We start from the raw sequence: 13,284 nt of genomic DNA, 5'->3' as shown, positions 1-13,284 counted from the left end.
CTAATTATAATTTCACCTATGTTACGTTTCTGTCATTTTGAAGTCATTGTCATAAACTCTGCTGCTCAGTAATGTCATCTTCTTCCTTACCAATTTTTTTCGATAAATATATGTCCATGTAAAAAAAATAAAAAAAAATCATAATTTCCAGTTTGTTTTTTGTAAATAAAGTGTGGTTGGAATAATAATTATTATTTTATTTTATTTTGGAAGTTTTGTTTTGAAGCTGTCCATCTCCCATTGTGGCTGCACTTCCCAAACGTCACGGGGTGTTTTCCAGGCTGGCAACCTTTGTTCGTCATGTCTACCTACCGGCCACTAGAGGGTAATAAAAGAAAATATGTTGAAAAGATGAAGAGGTTACGAGGGAAGTGGCTTCCTGTAAAGGCCTTACATAAGATTTGAGTCAAAGAAAGGGAAGACAGAGAGAGAGAGAGAGAGACAGAGAGAGAGAGAGAGAGAGAGAGAGAGAGAGAGAGAGAGTATTCAACTCATGTTTATTTGTCGTTAGGATGTGTATCCAGCTTACTAACCACCAACCGCTCTGATGAAACCGGGTGGAACTTTACTGGTGGAACTCAGAGTCTCAGCTTTATGGAACAACAGCGTATCAACTTTCTGCATGAGTCACCAGGCAGAAGGAAACTCTACTCCCCATAGTAATAATGATAATAATATCAATGATGACAGGAACAGCACAGTAATAGTGTTGTTCCTGTCACTATCACTGTGTTGGGTTGGGGTGAGCCGTACTTTTGGTAAGGCTCACAGTGTTTACATAAAACATAAAAATAAGTAAATATAAATAACATGAATAATAATGATAATGTCCCAGCTGTCCACTGGAGGTGTGGGGGGGCACCGCTGTTCAGGACTTGGACCAGATTGATCACAGAGTCTGATGGCTGCTAGTTCGCCTTAGAGGATAATCAAAATAATAATAATAATAATAATAATAATAATAATAATAATACGCTGAGGCCTCTGGCGGAGCATCAGGGGGGCTGAGGGGGCGGTTGCCCCCGAGCCCGGGACCCAGAAGGGCCCGTCGCCGAGGCAGTGGGCCCTGCCTCCCGTCGGAGCCCGAGCGCAACACAGCCCTTGGAATCTTCGTAACTTTTCCCCCATTTAAACCTGTAAAAGATGAACCTGACTGTGTTTGCAGCGATTGATCCCGACCCCCGGTAAACCACCAACAGCGTTATCTGCACAATGGCCAGGGAGCCGTTGCAGCAGCGGTGATAATAGGGACACAGCAGCAGCTGCGATAGCTGCATCAGAGGAGAGCCAGACCTGAAGCTTGACCTGCCGCAGTTATGATTTACTACAACTGTAGAGCCGCTGGCCTGTTTTGGTCATGGCCCAGAGCACTGCGGCGGGCGTCCTTTATTTTTCTGAATGAAATTTGGCAACACTACCCTTCAAAAAGTGGGTCATAATTAGGTTTTAAGCATTGAAGCCAATAATATGTTCTCCTGTTATTTTCACACTCTCAGGTAACATTAAAACATGAACATTTGCAAGTGAATCCCTTCTACTGTCTGAAAACGTATTTGGGGAGCGATGGTGGTGGTGGTGATGGGCCTGAGAGATATTTAATTGAGCTTAATTGGCTCCATAATTCTACAAATGTTTTCTTCCCCTCCCATTACTTATGCATATTTAGCCCTCTGTTTACATTGTCCTTCTAAAACACTGATGTCTTGTTGTCCCTTCCACATGTTTGGAAAGAGACAAAAAAACAAAAACAAGGCGTTCTCAGAATACCTGTCAAACTCACATCAGCGTAATGGTTGCCCTCAAAGGGCCACATGCCCTGTTTGCACTTTGTCACTTGCAACTGTTTTTGGGGATCGTATCACGAAGTACGCATGTTGAGGCATCTGTTCGCACATGGCATTAACATGCGTCTCGAGCGTCCCACTTGTGATCGCATGAGTGCATTTTTAACCACTAGGGGAAGTCAAGCGCAAACTACGGCTAGTTTAACCTGAAAACGAATAAGAATCAACTTCCTGTTTACGGACTATGTCAAGTCACTCGTTTTAATTCTACTGCAGCTCATCCGTATTATCGGAAGTCGTGGACAAAGCCGGTTAATGGTCTTAGAGCGCCGACTAAAGAGAAGAGCGGCATGGACAAGAAAGAGGGCTGCAGCATTTGTCTCTGCTGTGATGGCCGCGGAACCAGAAAGATGCGTATGGATCCAAACGAGGAGTAACGACTTGGTGGGACAGAGTGGATAAGTACAACCAACAATTGTGAACTGTTAAGAACATATGTGACAGATGTAGCATTTTACAAAAACAAGTGGCTGCACGCAGCCATGCAGATTTGTCTGCATAAAACCTGTCAACACAAAATACATTGCTACACATATAAAGTTATATTTGAAAAAAACCCTCAAAATAAGAAAAATCATAGTTGTCTCAATTCACAACTTTATTGGTCAAGTTTACAGGTGAAGTTGATGAGAAGATGCTGCCTGTCCTGGAACACACCGAGTGGATCCACTCTCCACCATCCTAATCCATTGCTCATGTTCTAAAAATAACAAAATACCAGCACTATTATTAAATTGCACACAGTTTATTTATTATTCTGAAGAAATACATTTCAGTATATATTAATAAGCTTTTTAAAAATGCTTACCGACGTGTTTTCTGGCTGGATCGCTGACACCGTTTTTCCGTGGCAAGCGTGTCAATGTCTGGTTTTAGGTCTTGTGCTGAGGAGGTTCTCATCAGTGATGCGTGACCTGTGCTTGGTTTTGTTTAGATTCATTATTGAAAAGATCTGTTCGCACAGATAGGTGCTCCCAAACATGGACAGGACACGGGCTGCATGATGCTGAAACTGTGGCATCAAACCACGGGGCATTTGACAGTAAAAGTCCTGGATTGCAACATCCTTGAACCTTTCTCCCAGACTACCGCTTTGAAGCTCTATTATCTCCATCTGAAGGTGCTGGGGTGCAGTGCAGTGCAGAGTCGGTGGTGAAAGGGTCGGGAAAAGATGGCAAAGCCCGAGTGCTGTGCTTCAAAGTCAGAGAGGCGCCGATCAAACTCATTTATTAACCTGCTCATTTGGTCGCCAACTGAGCACAGGCTGAAATGCTCTGACAAACAGGAAAGTGAGCAGGATTGTCCTGTTTGACTTGGCACATCCATAGGTCAAGTTTACGCTGGAAAGCGGTGATCATGTCGGACACCTGCGTAATGACTTGATTGCGTCCCTGCAGCTTCTGATTCAGTTGGGTGAGATGCTCGGTTATGTCACATAACAACGTCACACAGCCAGTTTGGATGTGACAGTTCAGACAGGGGTTTTCCTTTGCTTTGCATGAAAAGAGCAATGTCTTCTCTAAGTTCAAAAAAATCGTTTGAAGACTGGAACTGACAGTGATTCAGGCCTCGCGCCCGAATGAAGTTCACCGTTTGCATGACCGAGGTCACGATATGATCCATCTCCAGCACCTTCCCACACAAAGCTTTGTGATGAATAATGCAATGGTATGTTACCAGAGGCGTGTGACAATTACTTTTTTTTTGCATTTTCTACATTATTAGTCCAACCAAGCCTGCTTTTCCTCCACACATTGCAGGTGCCCCGTCTGTAGTTAATCCCACCAACTTTTCCCAAGGCAATGCATTTTTACTCATGGATTTCTCCACCACATCAAAAATGTCCAGTCCTGTTGTGGTGCCATGCATGGCAGCTACATCCAACAGCTCCTCAGTGACAGAGAGGTCCGACTTCACGGCTCTAATGAAAATGGATAGCTGCGCTGTATGCGTGTTGTCCGTGCTTTCATCAAGAGCTAATGAAAAAGCTATGTAGCTGCGTGTCTCTTGGGCCAGCTGTGTTGACAAGTTTTCTGCTAGTTCTGTAACTCGGTCCACAATGGTGTTCCTTGATAAACTGACATTTTTAAAAGTCTATATCACCCTCTGAAAAAGCTAGCTTTCACTGCTGCAATGGTTTTGGTTGTAGCTTTCACAAACACATTCTGCTGCCATTGTAGTTTGCTTTTTAATTCTTCGCCAATTTGTTGTTTTTCCGGAAGGCTAACTTTGGCATACTTAGCTCTGTGTTGGGTTTGGCTGACGTAGATTGTACTCTTTGACCACCGACAATGCCTCATAACACAAAAGACATACCGTTTTTTCTCCTTGAAGCACAAACATGCATTTGCATACCAATCTTTCTTGAAACAGCCTTCCATCTGCATCAACTTTCCTCTTCTTGGATACACTGCACTCTAGTGGCGGGATGTCGTCGCTTTGCGGGTAAAGTAATTGGTATGCATTAAGGGAAATGTAGTTTATGGTCAGTGCACGCTTTTGAGTTATTTATTTTAATCTGAACTTTTCAGCTCTCGCGGGCCACATAAAATGATGTGGTGGGCCACATTTGGCCCGCGGACCTTGAGTTTGACACCTGTGATCTAGGGAATTACAAGAATTTTTTTTCAGCAAAGCGGATTTCTTGGAAGTTCATTGCAGAAAGAACCGCTTGGTGGGGTGGCATGTGGGAGAGACTAGTTCGGTCAGTAAAAACCTGTTTGCGCAAAGTGATTGGGAAGCAGGGGCGGACTGGGGGGAAAAAGTGGCCCGGGAATTATCGATAGACTGGCCCACTTCATGTGCGGTGTGGGATGAAAAAAACAGCAGTTGATGGTGTTTTGGACAATAATCAGATAGTAAACATGAAAGGGCACCTATGATGCTTTTCCACTTTTCTGAGCTTTAAAAACGGTTACAATGTTGAACCCTATCGTCAAACGATCTCGATATCGTTAAATAATGACGTTCATGCGTTTGGACGTGAGCCCTGCAAATTGTTGGGCATGGTTCTAAACGCTGTGTTCATGGAGATTTTTTCAACACTGGGCACGGAATGACGTCATTGAGTGCCGGATCTCCTTTCATGGCCAAGCTTCGGCACACTCTCGGACTGGTTCCGCCCTCCCCCGCTCTGCCCCGGAAGTGATTCCGCAATGCGCTGCTCCAAGAAAATGTTTTTTCGGTGTCAGGGAAATTAAAAAATAAAAATAAATAAATACCGAGCGACTACTGAGGCACCAAGGACCACAACCGTCGGAGTGGAACGAACAGAGAAAATGTTGGAGGTTTGTTCAGCCTAATGCGGATGCAATGGAACACCGGTCTGCAGCCAGACCCCTCTTGTCTGGTCGGCAACGGGAGTGAGACGGGCTCGACTCTGCCCCCTGGTGGACGACGAGAGAATAGTCAGCCATGGCAATATTTGAAAACATGCATGAGGACTGTAAGTGTATTGTGACCTCAAGCAACATTAGTTTTAAAACTACTTGCAACGTACAACTGCTGAATTGTGTTGATGAACTGTTAGCCACCACCGCTAACTCTGTGCTCTGCTTGTTATGTGTGTTGTGTTTGCAGGCAGCGAAACTGAAGAGGCAGTGATTTTGACTCGCAAGTTTCACTCCTTATAGCGATGTTCACGCTGCCAGCATGGTAACATGGGTTGTATAGAGCTCTTCCTGCTTTGATCTTGGTGTGGACTTAAGTTGTGCAGATATTCTTGTCTAATAATAAACCACTCTATGACTGAAGTGATCGTTTCAGCGTACATATTTTCTCTGCTAGGACAGTGTTTTGATAGAAGTCAACAGTATGAAACGAAATCATTCTAAGCCCTATTAAAATGTCTCGCAAAAATACAAAACAAAAACACGGTCAGTACACAAAGTAAAATATATTTCCGGGGACACGGAAGGCACAAAAAATGTCCAGGGACCTTCGGTCCGCCTTGCGGCCGTAACTCAGCCCGCTCTGGGTCCGTACGAAGCTGGATTAGCCGGTGAACTGCTGCTAAAGGGTGAAGCCTTCACGACGGTAAGTGTTTAAATTGTGCCTGTTTCATAAAGTTTGCCGTTTCCTCTTCACTCCCGCACCGGCAAACTGAGGAAGTGAAGCTCAGTAGCGACGAAGAGTAAGTAAGTTGCTAGTAAAACAATTACAGCAGTGTAGTTATTTTAAAGCATGTAGCGATTTTAATGCAAGCAAGTCATTGATACAATAAAATTTGGCAGTCCAATTTGCCAGGCTCTTAGAACTAAATAACTATAACATGAGTAAACCACGAAAGTGCAACATAATTACAACAATGAGCCCATTTCAATAAAAATGTAATTTAAAAATAGATAAACAACAAAGCTATAAAGTAATCTATATATTATATATAAACTATATTGTATCTACAAACTTAACCCAGAACATGTATGAACAAACTGACATTTGTAATCTAAAAACTTTGGTGAAGAAGAATCTTTCCTGTCTTTGCCTTTTTGTACACAGTGCTCCCTGGGGTCCCCTCTGGAACATGCTGTATATGTATGTGGGTGAGAGACAAAAACAAATATTACTGAAGTTGCAATATGCAATACAGTTACAGTTACAATATAAGTCATGAGGTGAGAGTACACGCCAAAATACACGTTAAAACCTCCTGAAGCCTTGGTTAAAACCAGGTCTAATGTCTCTGGCTTTGTTTGGGTGAAATAATGCTGCTGCATGGGGGCACTGTGACTAGTATAGGCCTTGGCTTTCTCTGTCAGCAGCAGGATCATCTTCAGACTACAAGAATATTAGCATTGATAATAATGCTAGTAAACCATTAAAATTGCACTATCAACAAAATATAAGGATGGCAGTATATGGTGTCAGTGCACGAGTTAGTGTGTACGGCTGAAAAGCAAACGAGGCAAACAAGCATTATTGTCATCAGCCTGAGCACAATGTTGGATCAGTATTTTTTTCGTGTCTTTCTGCCGATCCGCGTGTTCGTTTAATGAAGAATTTCAGGAGAATAATGCCAATTTAAATATGTCTTTAGTAAATAAATCAATTCAAGATCCAAATATACAGAGTTCTGGGCCGAGTTCAAAACCCTAGCAACAACAATGTATTGTCAGGGCATGAAGTCTGACTGAAATCTGTCCCTTGACCCAGTCCTTTTATCCATAAAGAAAACATGCAAACGCTCTCCGGTGTTGTCCTCCTTTGACTGGCTGCCTGGTGTCCAGACCCCTGCCTCATTGGATGTTGAGGCAGCCTTTGATCCAAGTCTCCAGTTAATGATAATTAAAAGAAACAAGTCCTTATTTGGCAGGGAGCCAAACGATCCATCCTTTGTTCCAGTGTGACCCGTTGAAACAATATGGTGCAAGACATGCCTCAGGTCACAGGTTCCTCTCCCCCGTGCCTCCGATGGTTCATAAGTTCCCCACCCTGTAACTGAATGGGTTGTAAAGTTTTATGGCGGTGCAAAGTCAGTTGGCTCTGATGTCCATCCTCTGGTCCGCCAGGGTCACCAGTTCATGAGGGATGTACTTCCTTTTGTTCTTCCTTGAGCTCTTTGCATGACTCCTGCAACAATGCCTTTTCTCTATGTGTAGGTCAGCCAAATGATTTAAACATTTCTATATTAGTAATCATATTATTCAACACAAACATCTAAACTAAACATAATAATACCATCAACAACAACAACTTAACCCCAAATAGTTCTCTCCGCAAGGCCTAACCTTAAACTTTAATCCTAACTCCAACCCATACACTTTGCGGCATTAACTAACGTTTAGCCAAATGAGCATTTTCGCCTAAAGCATCATCAAGTTCCAGTCATAAGTTACAATCATTCTGTCACTGGTTCCACTGGTCTCAGTTCCGTGCTCTGCCGTGTCTGTCAGAGTCGGACTCATCATTCTTCCTGCTGGACTCAGGTGCATGTTCGCTAAAATCCGGCTGTTCAGTCTAAGCTTTGGTAAACTCGGCCCTGAACCACCATCAAACACTTCTGTCGTTGTTTGTTTGTTTGTTTGTTTGTTTGTTTTGTTTTGTTCCCCCCCACCCCCATGAACTGATCATCTGGGGGCGGGGTTTTTGGCTACTACTGTGGAATGTTTGTTTGTCTCTGAATAAGTTCTGTCTTCATTTCACAAAGAGATGTATGCAAAACGTCCGAAACGTGTGCGAGCTATGTCACGGGAGCGCGGATACCTTGCAAAGTAGATAATATATACTTCATAGTTTCATAATAATAGCACTGCGCCTGAACTGACAGATTATCGCAATTGAACACCTTTAAGTAAGTTTTTGTTCACTCTTGTGGTATGTAGACTTGTTGTTTTCAATGTCAACACTTAGTACTCCTTTGTTTGAGACATTGTTGTTTTTCATTAGTAGTATTATTAAGCTTGTTACAAATGGAGTTGTTTCGCCAGAACGAAAATAGACGAAACCCATAGCAAAATGCTTTGAAATGTTTATTTTAGCCATTAAGTATTGTTGGAGCCATAAATGAGGTTTTTTGATAAGTTGTAAATGGTAATTTGGTGTTTATGTTGGGTTAGCTTTGGTTGTTATATTGTGCTATTATTTTTTTTATTTTATTTTTTTTGCGATCACAGGAAGTAGGTCACCTGGGGTTATTTAGTTAGCTGTGCAGAGGTGTGGAGTTAAGGAGAGAGGGTGAGCGCGCAGGATGCCGTATTTTTTTTGTTGACCGCTATTTTCTTTCCGTTAGATCGCTGTGATTACTTTTTTTTCGAAAAGTTTGCGCACGTTCCATAAGTTGTTTTATTACTTTATTAAAACCCTTAAAAAAACATATTTTTTGATCTCAGCGAAATCATTTTTTGACACAGCGCGTCGGACAAGCCGCAAGTCCCGACCCTCAGCCTCTCGGCGACTTTTATTTTTGGTCCGCGAACTAGTCGCCACAAGTATCATTTGAAGGTGCCAATGCCCTTTGTCATTGTAGAGGCATGGCCTCTCACAATGCCCATTTGTAATATTGTGATACTGTGCTAAAGTGGTAGGTTACAAAGAACGAAGTGCTAAATCTGGCTTCTCACATGCTTTTTCCTCTCTTACAGATGACATATTCGTGATTTAATTATTTAATTTCGGGATGAAATCGAGATGTAAATGAAGTAACAAAGTTTTTAACGGAGTCCCATCATATCATTATTTTGTTGGTTGGCTTGACCGCAGTTTAATTTCGAAGTTCTTTGGAAAGCATACAGTTTGACAACACTCGCTTTTTTCTGGCTCTGTGTACACCAGGTATTACGGTCATCACTAAGCACATTGGAGAAACTAGACAGAATTTCTAAACTAGATGGTACTTAGTTCTTCAAGCGTGACAGGAGAAAGGAATGGTGGACCATTGTGATGGAAAAATACTACTGCTTCTCTACCTTTTGATAGAGACTTGCTGCATTCCTGTGCCTCGCAACAGAAACTCACCAACTTACTCCCTCGAAACATATCCACTGTAGTTTTTGATTCCACTGCTTCTTGTGCTGATAACACCTTTTCCAGAAAAGGGACTTCCTCCTCCCTGTTGGACGCACACTCACCTACCAAGTCAACAGCGACTGGACGAACGGTGAGATTAATTTCTGAACTTTTTCTTTTGCTAGTCAAAATGAAAAAAAAAAGGTTATGAGGAACATTTCTCTCAATTTTGACGGTCCATTAAGTGTTTAGCAGAACTTTATAAATTCTGGGCCTTTAGATTTTTGTGCCAAACGAAAAACAAGTTCAAGGCGTTTTAACCCTTTTTGAGCCGTAAACAAAAATAGGGCCTCGCGGAGTGTTGTAAAATAGATTGCGCAAAGGAAAATGGGGAAATCTAACAGCAAAGAGAGGAAAGGGAAAGGCGACGCAAAGCCAGAACCTGTACCTACTCTGCGCCCACCACCTCCACCATCACCTGATGGACCGGCAACTAGAGACATGAAAAGAAAATATGTTACCGAATCATGCACATGTTTGCCAGATTGGATTGCAAAATATGGTTTTCCTGAAAAAGGAAAAATCAGAGAGCTGTGCTGATGACCGCTGCCTGATGACCGCCTGCCGCAACTACGGAGGCCACGAAGAATCAGCTAGCCACGCCCAGATGACCACGCGGGAGCTAGCAGCTGTGCGGCTACTTCCTTGACGGCCTCCTCACTCCCATTTCTGAGGCCGCAAAGAGATCCTGCATCGGTTGGAAGAAAGCCCACCTGGCTGACCTGCAGACCCACGCTGAACACGCCCTGGAACGCCATCGCGCCAGAGCCACCAAAGACGAGAGGAAACGCCGCGAAGACAGGGCCAACGCCCAGCTCAGCTGACCATGATGCAAACCGTTCAAGCTGTTGCCGTAGCCACGCGTCAGCAGCAAGCCTCCGGTACCAATGGAGCCTGCTTCATCTGCGGTGCCCTCGACCACGGGGCCCGCGACTGCCCCCAGCGACAAAGCCAAGGGAGGGGCAGAGGACGCGGCTGTGGAAGAGGACAAGGTGGCTATCAGAGCGGACCCCGCCACGATCACATGCAGCAGCACCAACGCAACCAGCAACAAGCCGGCTGATCTGACTCCTAAAGCAGCAACACAGCATCTTCCGCCGCCTCAATTAAGGGAAGTGATGCAGCACACACGCCTACCTGCAATGAAGAAGTGCTTGCAGCTGAAGCTAACCACACTAACACTACTACATCTACTGATACTGATACTGATTTCACTTTTTTAGTTTTGAAAGCACTTTCGCATCCAGACACACCTCCTCCCCCACCTAAAACTTATTGCATGTACACAGCTCAGGAGCCGCACACTCAGTTATTCGCTCTACGGAGCTCCCACAGTGCAGGAAAAGTGGCAGATTTGTTTATTCTACTGGGGCAGCAGGGGTTACAGTAAAAGAACCATCCACCACTCCACTCTCAGTTTATTGCCCACTAGGGGATATCACCCTCAAACACAATTTTTTGTTGTCACAGGTTATGCCAAAAAAAAGGTTATACAAAAATGGCTTCCCTCCCCTACGGGCTAAGTGGACTCAAAAGGAACTGAAGTAGATAACATGACAGAGTTAGTGGCCTAACAAAGAATGATGCTGCTGCTGCTGCTGCTGCTGCACATGGCCTGTGGTTGGGAGCTGGGAGGAGAACAAAGAGGGCGAGGTGTTGAGGTCCTCCTCCTTAAATAGTGGCGCCAGCCAATCACCCTTCAGAACCTGAAAACAAGTCAAAAAGGGAACACAGGATCAACTGCGCCATCTAGTGCCCAAGAGGACACATAGCAGACGGGAAAGAACAAAACAATGTAAACCCAAAACTATACAACATATATGTATACATTTACATAACACACAGGCATGTCCAATAAACCTACTCGGTTGCGATCTCTTGTTGGCATTGAATTTGAATTTAGTTTCCACACCTGATGGCATGACCGTTGAACCAGCCACCACCACTCTGCTTCAACTCACCAACTTACTCCCTCGAAACCTATCCACTGTAGTTTTTGATTGCACTGCTTCTTGTGCTGATAACAACTTTTCCATAAAAGGGACTTCCTCCTCCCTGTTGGACGCACACTCATACAGAGTCCGCTCGTGTGCTTGAGTCCAGAGCTCTGCAAGAAATAAATCTCTCAAGACTCCAGTTTGTGTTGTTTGACTTTGCGTTATTTCACAGAAACTTCCACGACACCATCCAGTCGAATGGTCCACCGTGTCAAAGGACTCTGTGAGATCAAGCGGGACTAAGACAATAGGGCACTTGGCATCCACAGATAGAGCAATATCGTGGTGCACCTTTAACAGTGCAGACTCGGTGCTGTGACTAGACCTGAAACCCAGATTTAAACTTCTAATGAGAGTAGTTGTTTTTCATAAAGGGTTGGAAATGTTTAAAAACAACTTTTTCTAACACCTTAGAAAGGAAGGGCAAATTTGATAAGATCTAAGATTTGAAAACACTCTGGGGTCAAGATTTGGCTTTTTAAGAAGGGGCCTGACCACAGCATAGCATGTTTAAAAGCAGCTGGTACCATTCCTTAACTAAGGCAGGAGTTAAACCCCAGAAGACTGGGCCCTACAGGATTAAAAACCATTTTCAGTACTTTGGAAGGGACGATATCCAAAGGCCAATTTGTAGGTTTCAAACATTTCACTACATCACCGAGAGAGGAGAGAGAAACCAATTTAAGCTGGTTGAACACAGCAGAATGAGTTGGGGCAACAGCAGAAGTGCATGGATTAACAACAGCATTAATTGTGTAAAATAACACCTTGGGACAATGGCTGCTGCTATAAATAATATTAGAGAGGTACTGACATTTTGTTTTCTCGCACAGCTCTCTGATTGTCAGTAAGGCAATCTCTTAATATTTCCAGGGACACATGCAGTTTGCCCTTCTTCCATTTGCGTTTCGCCTGCCTGCAGCGTTGCCTGAAGACGCAGGTGGTGCCATCCAACCTCAGATCTGTTCTTGGCTATGCAAATTTTTGTCTAAAAGGAGCAATAAAGTCTAGAATCCCAGTACAGGTGGAGAGGAAATTCTCGGGACAGACAGGGGAAACCAAGTCATTCAGATAGCAGTAATTAAACAAGCGTGGAGGGAGTGATGATGCGCCGCTGACTGGATAGAACAAGGGATTTACTGACTGCGTGGGGGTCTGTCAGTTCAAAAACAATAAGGAAATGATTTGAGAGTGTGATAACGAGATCAAAGGTGTGCCCATGAAGGTGCGTTGGTTTTATCCACATCTTGAGTTAGATTTTGACATTTAGATTTTAGATTTTGAGTTGGCCAAAGGGATATCCTCTCGGCCAAGTAGCTAGGGTGCATGATCAATCGGAGGCATAGTGACAGGACTGTCAACTGTCACATAAGCAGACTCTTAAAGTCAGTGGCGAGTTTGTCAGAGGGGCAACAAACATGAATATCAAAATTTCCACAAATCAAGAGCTTATCATATTTTGAAAGAATGTCTGCTAGAAACGCAACAAAAAAAAAAAATCATGGATAAAATCCTTGTCATATTTCAGAGGGTGATACACAACAGCACAGACCTTACGAACTCTACCAAAAAACAACTGCAGTTCAACAGGAGTATGAACCTGTGGGCATTAAAGCTCCCCACGCCCCCATCCCAACTAAATTTCAGTCAACAGGAGAACCTGAAGTTCTCTACAACCACCCGGAAGTGTAATGAAAAATTTGCACAAAATACAAATCTAAAATCACGTGTAACCAACATGTGATATTTTTTTGGAGGAGCTTTATTTTCAAAAACATCAGAATTGTTTGCGGGGGCTTTCCTGTGCTGACACACTACCACCCTGAAGTGGAATGATGGGCTGAAAATCAGGAATTTCCCCAAAATATTAATCTGAAATAAAGAATAATTAAACAGATCTTCATTTTTGGAGAAGCTTTATTTTGAAATGCTACATCCGA

The sequence above is a fragment of the Nelusetta ayraudi genome, unplaced genomic scaffold, assembly GCF_046127955.1.
Source record: "Nelusetta ayraudi isolate G7.1 ecotype Tasmania unplaced genomic scaffold, CSIRO-AGI_Nayr_v1 ptg000028l, whole genome shotgun sequence".
In the NCBI taxonomy this organism is placed as follows: domain Eukaryota; kingdom Metazoa; phylum Chordata; class Actinopteri; order Tetraodontiformes; family Monacanthidae; genus Nelusetta; species Nelusetta ayraudi.
This window is presented reverse-complemented; position numbering follows the sequence as displayed.